The sequence below is a fragment of the Oncorhynchus kisutch genome, linkage group LG29 (genome assembly GCF_002021735.2).
Source record: "Oncorhynchus kisutch isolate 150728-3 linkage group LG29, Okis_V2, whole genome shotgun sequence".
NCBI lineage: Eukaryota > Metazoa > Chordata > Actinopteri > Salmoniformes > Salmonidae > Oncorhynchus > Oncorhynchus kisutch.
This window is the reverse complement of record NC_034202.2, coordinates 37,014,209-37,024,418: the sequence shown is the minus strand read 5'-3', so window position 1 is coordinate 37,024,418 and position 10,210 is coordinate 37,014,209. Positions and strand designations below refer to the sequence as shown.

The 10,210-nt window shown below is 42.2% G+C and overlaps 1 pseudogene; it reads left to right on the top strand.

The window, feature by feature from the left end:
• The first annotated feature begins 9,534 nt into the window (after window positions 1-9,534).
• On the top strand, window positions 9,535-10,210 carry LOC109873903 (olfactory receptor 6Y1-like; annotated as a pseudogene).

The following is a 10,210-nucleotide window of genomic DNA, read 5'->3' as shown; positions in this document are numbered from 1 at the left end:
AAGCCCTGCGGTAGAATTTAGTGGAGCAGATTTTAAAGAGGCTCAATCCACCCAGGGAGTGGCAAAAACAGACATGGAGGACACAGGGGAGAGGGATCCAAAGTCATTATGCTTTGGAAAGCTTTCAAAGTTTTCTAATTAAGTAAACATGACACTACTCAAAAGTTTAAACATAAGATATACAGATATACAGTGCCTTGCAAAAGTATTCATCCCCCTTGGCATTTTTCCTATTTTGTTGCATTACAACCTGCAATTTAAATCGATTTGGATTTCATGTAATGTACATACTTATAATAGTCCAAATTGGTGAAGTGAAATGAAAAAAAATGAATGTTTAAAAAAATTAAATGAACGTAAAAGTGGTGTGTGCATATGTATTCACCCCCTTTGCTATGAAGCCCCAACCAATTTCCTTCAGAAGTCACATAATTAGTTAAAGTCCACCTGTGTGCAATTTAAGTGTCACATGATATGTCACCTGATCTCTGTATATATACACATGTTCTGAAAGGCCCCAGACTCTGCAACACCACTAAGCAAGGGGCACCACCAAGCAAGCGGCACCATGAAGACCAAGGAGCTCTCCAAACAGGTCAGGGACAAAGTTGTAGAGAAGTACAGATCAGGGTTGGGTTATAAAAAAATATCAGAAACTTTAAACATCCCACAGAGAACCATCAAATCCATTATTTAAAAATATATATATGGCACCAAAACAAACCTCCCAAGAGAAGGCCGCCCACCAAAACTCACAGACCAGACAAGGATGTCATTAATCAGAGAGGAAACAAAGAGACCAAAGAAAAGCCTGAAAGAGCTGCCAAGCTCCACAGCAGAGATTGGCCAATCTGTCCATAGGACCACTTTAAGCTGTACACTCCACAGAGCTAGGCTTTACTGGAAAGTGGCCAGAAAAAAGCAATTTCTTAAAGAGAAAAATAAGAAAACACGTTTGGTGCTCACCAAGTGGCATGTGGGAGACTCTCTAAACATATGGAAGGAGGTACTCTGGTCAGATGAGAGTAAAATGTAGCTTTTTGGCCATCAAGGAAAATGCTATGTCTGGCGCAAACCCAACACCTCTTATCACTCAACATCTCCACAGTGAAGCATGGTGGTGGCAGCATCATGCTGTGGAGATGTTTTTCATCGGCAGGGACTGGGAAACTGGTCAGAATTGAAGTAATGATGGATGGCGCTAAATGCAGGGAAATTCTTGAGGGAAACCTGTTTCAGTCTTCCAGAGATTTGAGACTGAGACAGAGGTTCACCTTCCAGCAGGACAATGATCTTAAGCATACTGCTAAAGCAGCACTCGAGTGGTTTAAGCTCTTAAAGCTAGGGGGCAGAATTTTCACTTTTGGATAAATAGCATGCCCAATTTCAACTTCCTGCTACTCATGCCAAGAATATAAGATATGCATATTATTCATATATCTGGATAGAAAACACTCTGAAGTTTCTAAAACTGTTTGAATCATGTCTGTGATAATAACAGAACTTATGTAGCAGGCAAAACCCAGAGGACTAACTGTTCAGATTTTCTTTTCCCCCCTCTCTGTTCCCTATCTTGTCTTTGCCATTGGATATTTAATAGTATATTCAACAAAATATTGGAGTGCCAAAAAGCATTTTTTTAATCTGACATGTTAGCTGGATTCACAACGAGTGTAGCTTTAATTGAGTATCTTACATGTGTGATTTAATGAAAGTTTGAATTGTATAGCATTTTATTTGAATCTGGCGCTCTGCATTTCCCCCAGCAATTGGCCAGTTGAGACGTTAGCGTCTCGCCTATCCATAAGAGGTTTTAAGGGGAAACATTTAAATGTTTTGGAATGGCCTAGTCAAAGCCCAGACCTCAATCCAATTGAGAATCTGTGGTGTCATGACGTGGCCCTTTTTGGGTATAGCGAGTGGCTTCCCCCTATCTCCCTCCAACACCCAGGTTCTGTTATATCAGGTAATAAATTCCTGAAGGAGACTCTCCTCCTGGCCACGCAGAAAGATACACATAGAAAGAACAAAGGAACATCTTCTATATCACAGAACTTGAGAACGGAACAATATCCATGTTTTGGAGAATGTGTAAACGGTCGGTGGAGAAGCCAGCTACGACCCGGTCCGTTTTGTTTCATGTTTGTGACCTCATGAAAGACAATACAGCCACATTACCATAACTCTGTTTATACAGGAGCCTCCGTTATGAGGTTTGCGTCTCATCATTGTATAAAATGAATGAGTAAAGATGAAACTACTTGTGAAAGTATGTAATGTGATGTTAAACTGTTAATGTGAGAGAATTGTATTCCCTTTAAAGTTTAACAAAATTATTGCCCCACCTCCATGACTACTGGCATGATCTGGCTCATGGGACAGCCCTTTTCTACTGTTAGGAATAAAAAAAACACCTGAAGAAATCCTCTTGAAACCATGCATACATCAATCACTGAGGGGGCGAAGGTTTTAGTTTAGACCACAAAAAACTCAGTATAAGCTAAGGTTGTAATGGTTGTTGAATTCCTAACCATATCTCGTGGAGCATTGGCTACACGGGTGGGAATGGTTAAACTCTGAGACTATCGATCCTGACAGAATAAGAGCAAATCTTAGATAATAATTACTAGTCTACAGCTAGAACTTATGTCAACCTGGATTGCGATGACCGTCAACCACTGAAACATCTATCTATAAGAACATTTCTGAGTGGTACTCTGAAGTATCCATCCTAACCACGAAAGACTTAAGGCAAGCAGAGAGAGAGAGATGTGAGAATGAACTTTCCAACAGAAAGACGGACGATATATATTGATTGCAATTATTCCCGAATGAATGGCCGTTCATGTGCAAAGGATTAGCATTTCAATTAATATAATTATCAACTGTGCAGTGGCTCTTTTGTCTTTCGCGCCCTTCTCAGTCCACACCCACTTCCCTTTGTCCATCAAGCCGTCATATCGGCTTAGCCCACTAGGGAACCTCCCCTATCATTTCCTTGTAACCATATCTACTGTTTGTTTGTTTGTGCATTTCTGTGATTATATAGTTAATAAATAAATGATTAAGTCAATTGGTGTATGGATGATTCATAGTAAAGGCTAGGTTTGTGCAGATAACCAACAATTTATGATGTTTGGAATGAGACTAACGTGAGGTAAAGAATAATTCATTAATTAGAAGACTAACTGATCAGATACTAAAATATCTGAAGAGTTACAGTGGGGCAAAAAAGTATTTAGTCAGCCACCAATTGTGCAAGTTCTCCCACTTAAAAAAATGAGAGAGGTCTGTAATTTTCATCATAGGTACACCTCAACTATGACAGACAAAATGAGAAAATTAAAACCAGAAAATCACATTGTAGGATTTTTATGAATTTATCTGCAAATTATGGTGGAATATTTTGGCCCATTCCTCCATGCAGATCTCCTCTAGAGCAGTGATGTTTTGGGGCTGTTGCTGGGCAACACAGACTTTCAACTCCCTCCAAAGATTTTCTATGGGGTTGAGATCTGGAGACTGGCTAGGCCACTCCAGGACCTTGAAATGCTGCTTACGAAGCCACTCCTTCATTGCCCGGGTGGTGTTTTTGGGATCATTTTCATGCTGAAAGACCCAGCCACATTTCATCTTCAATGCCCTTGCTGATGGAAGGAGGTTTTCACTCAAAATCTCATGATACATGGCCCCATTCATTCTTTCCTTTACACGGATCTGTCGTCCTGGTCCCTTTGCAGAAAAACAGCCCCAAAGCATGATGTTTCAACCCCCATGCTTCACAGTGGGTATGGTGTTCTTTGGATGCAACTCAGCATTCTTTGTCCTCCAAACACGACGAGTTGAGTTTTTACCAAAAAGTTATATTTTGGTTTCATCTGACCATATGACATTCCCCCAATCTTCTTCTGGATCATCCAAATGCTCTCTAGCAAACTTCAGACGGGCCTGGACATGTACTGGCTTAATTCCAAGGTGGGTGAATACTTTCGCAAGCCACTGTAAAGGCTTCTCTTCCCTGCTCTCTGTAAAGTCCACCGATAAAGTGCATGTGTGGTGCTATGCACACATTTTTATCCTTGTTTTGGCAGACACAACATAGCTGTGTTCTTCCGTACCGGAGAAGGAGAGCAAGGACCCAAGACACAGACGTCTTGCTCCAATTGGAGAGACATGCTGGTGGGCTAAAGACAATGCCTTAAAGAAGGTCTTAGGAGCTTTTAGAAATCCAGATGAGGGTCTGTATATTGATGTCATTCTCACTCTTTCAACCATAGAAGATCAGAAAAACATCAACACTACTGTACAGGTCAAGGCACAAAGATACATTGAGGGGTTGCTTATGTATGAAACAATACTTACAGCTCAGATATTCCTCTGAATATTTTCAGGTAACCTCAGCAGTCACAAAATATCTTCAAACAAGTGGAATGGACATTCTGTCTGCACCTCGTATGGTTGTGTCTACAGCGGAGCAGCTGAACTGAATGGCAAGAGATTTTGAAAAAGTCAAGGAAGCTGTAGACACATTTGATCAGTGGGCCAACAGGAAGTTACAGGAACAGGTAGAAAAAACAGAGCTGTAGTTAGAGACCACTCTGCCAACGAAAAGGGCTCGAAAGAAGAAAACCATGCCTGGAGAGATGGCACAATACAAGACCTTTACTGGGGCAGAGAGTGCATACAGGATTGGTGTCCATAATCATATTCTGGATACAGGTATAGATAGCATCCAATGGCATTTTCTAAGTAATGGCTATGCCCTCCAATGAACCATCAAACAGGCAAAGCGTAAATACAGGACTAAAATGGAAGCACAGCCGAGAGCTGCCCAGTGACATGAGCCTACCAGACTAGCTAAATTACTTCTATGCTCTCTTCGAGGCAGGTAACACTGAAACATGCATGAGAGCATCAGCTGTTCCGGACGACTGTGTGATCACACTCTCCGCAGCCTATGTGAGTAAGAACTTTAAACAGGTCAACATTCACAAGGCCACAGGGCCAGACGGATTACCAGGACGTGTTCTCCAAGCATGCACTGACCAACTGGCAAGTGTCTTCACTGACATTTTCAATCTCTCATTGTCTGAGTCTGTAATACCAACATGTCTCAAGCAGACCACCATAGTCGCTATACCAAAGAACACTAAAGTAACCCGCCTAAATGACTACCGACCTTGAGCACTCATGTCTATAACCATGAAATGCTTTGAAAGGCTGGTTATGGCTCAGATCAACACCATTATCCTAGAAACTCTAGACCCACTCCAATTTACATACTGCACCAACAGATCTACAGATGATACATTCTCTATTGCACTCCACACTGCCCTTTCACACCTGGACAAAAGGAACACCTATGTGAGAATACTATTCATTAACTACAGCTCAGCGTTCAACACCATAGCTCCAAGCTCATCACAAAGCTAAGGATCCTGGGATTAAACACCTCCCCATGCAACTGGATCCTGGACTTCTTGACGGCCTGCCCCTAGGTGGTAAGGGTAGGTAACAACACATCCGCCATGCTGATCCTCAACACGGGGGCCCCTCAGGGGTGGTGCTCAGCCCCTCCTGTACTCCCTGTTCACTCATGACTGCAAGGCCAGGCACAACCCCTACACCATCATTAAGTTTTCTGTTGACACAACAGTGGTAGGTCTGATCACCGACAATGATAAGACTATGGGGAGGAGGTCAGAGACCTGACCGTGTGGTGCCAGAATAACAACCTATCCCTCAACGTGATTAAGACAAAGCAGATGATTGTGGACAACAGGAAAAGGAGGACCGAGCACGCATCCATTCTCATCAACGAAGCTGTAGTGGAGCAGGTTGAGAGCTTCAAGTTCCTTGGCGTCCACATCACCAACAAACTAACATGGTCTAAGCACACCAAGACAGTCGTGAAGAGGGCACGACAAAACCTATTCTCCTCAGGAGACTGAAAAGGTTTGGCATGGGTCCTCAGATCCACAAAAGGTTTTACATCTGCACAATCGAGAGCATCCTGATGGGATGCATCACTGCCTGGTATGGCAACTGCTCGGCATCCGACCACGTGGCACTACAAATTCCTGCCATCCAGGACCTCTATACCAGGCGGTGGCATAGGAAGGCCCTAAAAATGGTTAATGACTCCAGCCACCCTAGTCATAGACTGTTCTCTCTGCTACCGCCGGTAAGCGGTACCGGAGCGCCAAGTCTAGGTCCAAGAGGCTTCTAAACAGCTTCTACCCCCAAGCCATAAGACTACGGAACAGCTAATAATTTTGTTCATATTGCTCATATTGTTCACCTAACACCTTTTTTGCACTATTGGTTAGAGCCTGTAAGTAAGCATCTCACTATTTGGCGCATGTGACAAATAAACTTTGATTTGATTTGAAATGGCTACCCAGACTGTTTGTATTGCCTGCCCCCTACCCTTCTACTACACTGCTGCTACTCTCTGTTATCATCTATGCATTGTCACTTTAATAACTCTACCTACATGTACATATTACTTCAATTACCTCGACTCCAGTGCCCCCCCGCACATTGATTCTGTTCCAGTGATCCCTGTATATAGCCCCGCTATTGTTATTTACTGCTGCTCTTTAATGATTTGTTTTTCTTATCTCTTACTTTTTTTGTTGTATATTCTAAAAGCTGCGTTGTTGTTTAAGGACTTGTAAGTAAGCGCTTCATTTGTCACAATAGCCGAATACAATCAAATCAAATCAAATTGTATTTGGCACAATAGCCGAATACAAACAATCAAATCAAATCAAATCAAATTTGTCACAATAGCCGAATACAAACAGGTGAACAACCTGTTTGTATTCGGCTATTGTGACAAATTTGATTTGATTTGATTTGATTGTTTGTATTCGGCTATTGTGACAAATACAATTTGATTTGATTTGATTTGATAACTTTCAGGTGTAACAGTTTCATGTAGAATAAACCATCCTTCACATAATACTGTAGAAGCAGTGTTATGCTAATATAACAATGTACAAATATTATACCTCCCTGTATGGTGCCCCGTATAAGACAGGAGTTCCCTGACATGTTTGAAGAATACACAGACTCCTCCCTCTATTGAAGACTCCATTTCAAAAGCATCTCTTCAGTCCTCCATCTTTTGACATTTGGAACAACACAAATAAATAATCATAACATTTACAACTATATACATTTAAATATATATACAAAAATAAGACTCAAAAATATAAATAATAAGTAACAAAAAGAAATAGAAACAAATTGTAGTATATAAATACAAATGATAAAGAGAAAATCGAATTATTACACTATTACCCTATTGCTAACAAAAAACACACAAAATAAAACTAAATTGCACAAATCCTATATCACACAAATACACAAATAGATAACACACTTATAAAGAAGAGAACCTGATTATAACACTATTGCAATTCAAACAAGAAACACACAAAATAAATTGCACAACTATTTGCATTACTAATTGCATTAGTACTGTACAAAGTTAGAGGTGTGCTATTTGATAGATTCCCCCGCTCCCCCTATCTCGGGCTTCCAGTGGGGAGACCTGAGGTCAACCTACCCCCGCCCACTCCTCATCTCATACTTCTGAGTGAGGGACCATCCCAGGCAGTAGCCTGCTAAGCTCACAAACTAGGATCAGGACGCCCACTCCGACAAGTTTAATTGACCCACAGTCCCACACGGTGACATGATATCATTGACGTGACATGCAAATGAGCGATAGAACACCTATTGCGCAAATGTCACCATTCGGAATATTATTTTCAAATATATATATGAATACCTGTATATACAGTATATATATAATATTTTGTTCAGGTACCCCATGCCTCCCCTGGCAAGATGCCGCCCTGGGCGGATGCCCATGTCGTCTATGCCTAAATCACCACTGGACACGTGCCAGCATGGCACTTACTGGTTGGCATCACTCACTCGGGCCAGGAGTAGTCCATTGGCATAGTAGGAAAGGACACCTCCTTGCAACGTACACTATAATCATATAGACACAGCACTGATTACATTATCAATGGTGGTTCGGTGAATTCCAGGAAAGTATTTTGACTCTTGATCAGATCCAATGTGACCAACCAAATTCCAGTGTCCTCCATTACTCTGAAGTGGGACTGTTGTTTGACCACTGCCTCAGCCTTCTGGCACAGCTCCTGATATGTTGTCATTGACCTGGATGTCCTTCTGTTTCACATCCCTTATGTTCTCATTGACCTGGATTTCCTTCCGTTTCAGTCCCCTTATCTTCTCATTGACCTGGACTGAGATGACCAGTGGCTTTTCACAATAGTGAACAAAAGGGGGGAGAAGGGACAACCTTGTCTAGTTCTACATTTTCAGTAGTTTATTTTCAAGTGCTTTGCAATTGACAGCATGCAAGGTAGTAACAAAAGTGCTGACCTGCATTGACCTTGTTCTGTAGCCCTTTGACCCTAAACGTCCTAACTCTCCCCAGCCTAAGTTGTCTACCTGTAAACACTCTTCTCAGGTGTATCAACATTATAATTGGCTCTCTGATGACTGCCTATTTGTTAACTCTGTACAGAGTGACATCAGATCCTATGAGAAGTTTGATGTTACAGTGTTGAAAATATTACCAACCCACTAACTGTTGGGTGTTTTAGGGACAATGTAGAGAGATGGATTAACAGTCTTTTGGCAGGATTCAGCAAATGTACATTTAGCAGTAATATTTAATTAGGCTTGCCTAAACCCATACCTTTGGCCTGTTGCTTACACATGAGTTAGTCTCTCTCTCTCTCTCTCTCTCTCTCTCTCTCTCTCTCTCTCTCTCACTCACTCACTCACTCACTCACACACTCTCTCTCTCTGGCTCTCTCTTTCCTAATGAGTGTACAGTAACAAGCTGTATGACAGCAAAGCAGTATTCCCACCAGGTCTAGTGTCACTGTCACTCTTTTCGGGCCCAACAAACAGGTGTTCATCAGAGACCTAATTAGAGTGTTGGTAGACCTGGGGTGGCTGAGTCATCATGCAGGTGACGATGGAACTATTGTTAGCTACATCATGCTTGAGATTAAGTGGGGGCCTATGTCTTTAGGCCACGATGTTAGGCCCAAATGTATGTTTTCACTATTACCATTACCTTGACATACATTACAATCTGATAGTCATAGTTTTTTCTTGCAGTACGAAGCAGGTGGGGCCATCGAAGTTGACCTAGGTATATCTAGAGATAGAGTATACATTGCATATCATCTACTGTATCTTTGTCCACATGGAGCCAGTTGGATGGATCAGTGGGACTATCAATTCAATGAGGAAGTGGTAATACTGCTACCTGATGATGTTTATTAACCTTAATAAGAGAGGGAAACCATTAGTCTAATGATTAGACCTCTGGACCTGGGGACTGTAGGTGTTGAGCCCCAGAGAAAGTGTAGCATAGCATAGCACAGCGTCTAATGATTAAACCTGTGGTCTGCAGGTGTTACATCCCAGAGAAAACATAGCTCCATAGCATAGCGTTGCATAAAATAGCGTCTAATGATTAAGACAGCCATGGTGGACATCATGTTCACCACCAGCACCAGCACCACCATGATCTCTGTCCTGCTGGGCGAGGTCAAAACCATCTCTTACTACTCCTGCATATCAAGCATGTACATCTACCACCTGGGTGACATCACAGGGTGTCTGGCCCTGTCCCTGATGGCTTTGGACCGAACCATCCCTATCAGCACTTCTCATAGGTACCCCAGCATCCTGACTAACCCAAGGCTCTTCCGGCTGATAGGGTTAGGGGTCATGGGGGTATTAACAGCTCAGGCAGACAGCCTTCCATACTGCCAGCCCATCATTAGATATGTGTTCTGTGACTATCCTGCTATGGTCAGAGCTGCCTGTGTCAACCCTGAACCCTATTGGATGCTTCCCACCATCCTGGGTCTGTGGTTGGTTGGTGCACAGCTCACATTCATTCTGCTGTCATACGTGAATCTGATCTACACAGTACTGAGACTGCCTAACAACGAGAGCAGAGTGCAGGTGTTTAATACCTGTATTTGTCACATCATTGGTGTCCTGTTTCTACGCTCTCAAGTTGGTCTCTATGTTGTTAACGAGGATAGGGCTGAGGTTGAATCTGACGGAGCCTAATGCTTCACCTTCTCTGATCAACCCAGTAGTCTTCTGTTTGAAGACCAATGAGATTAGAAATTAG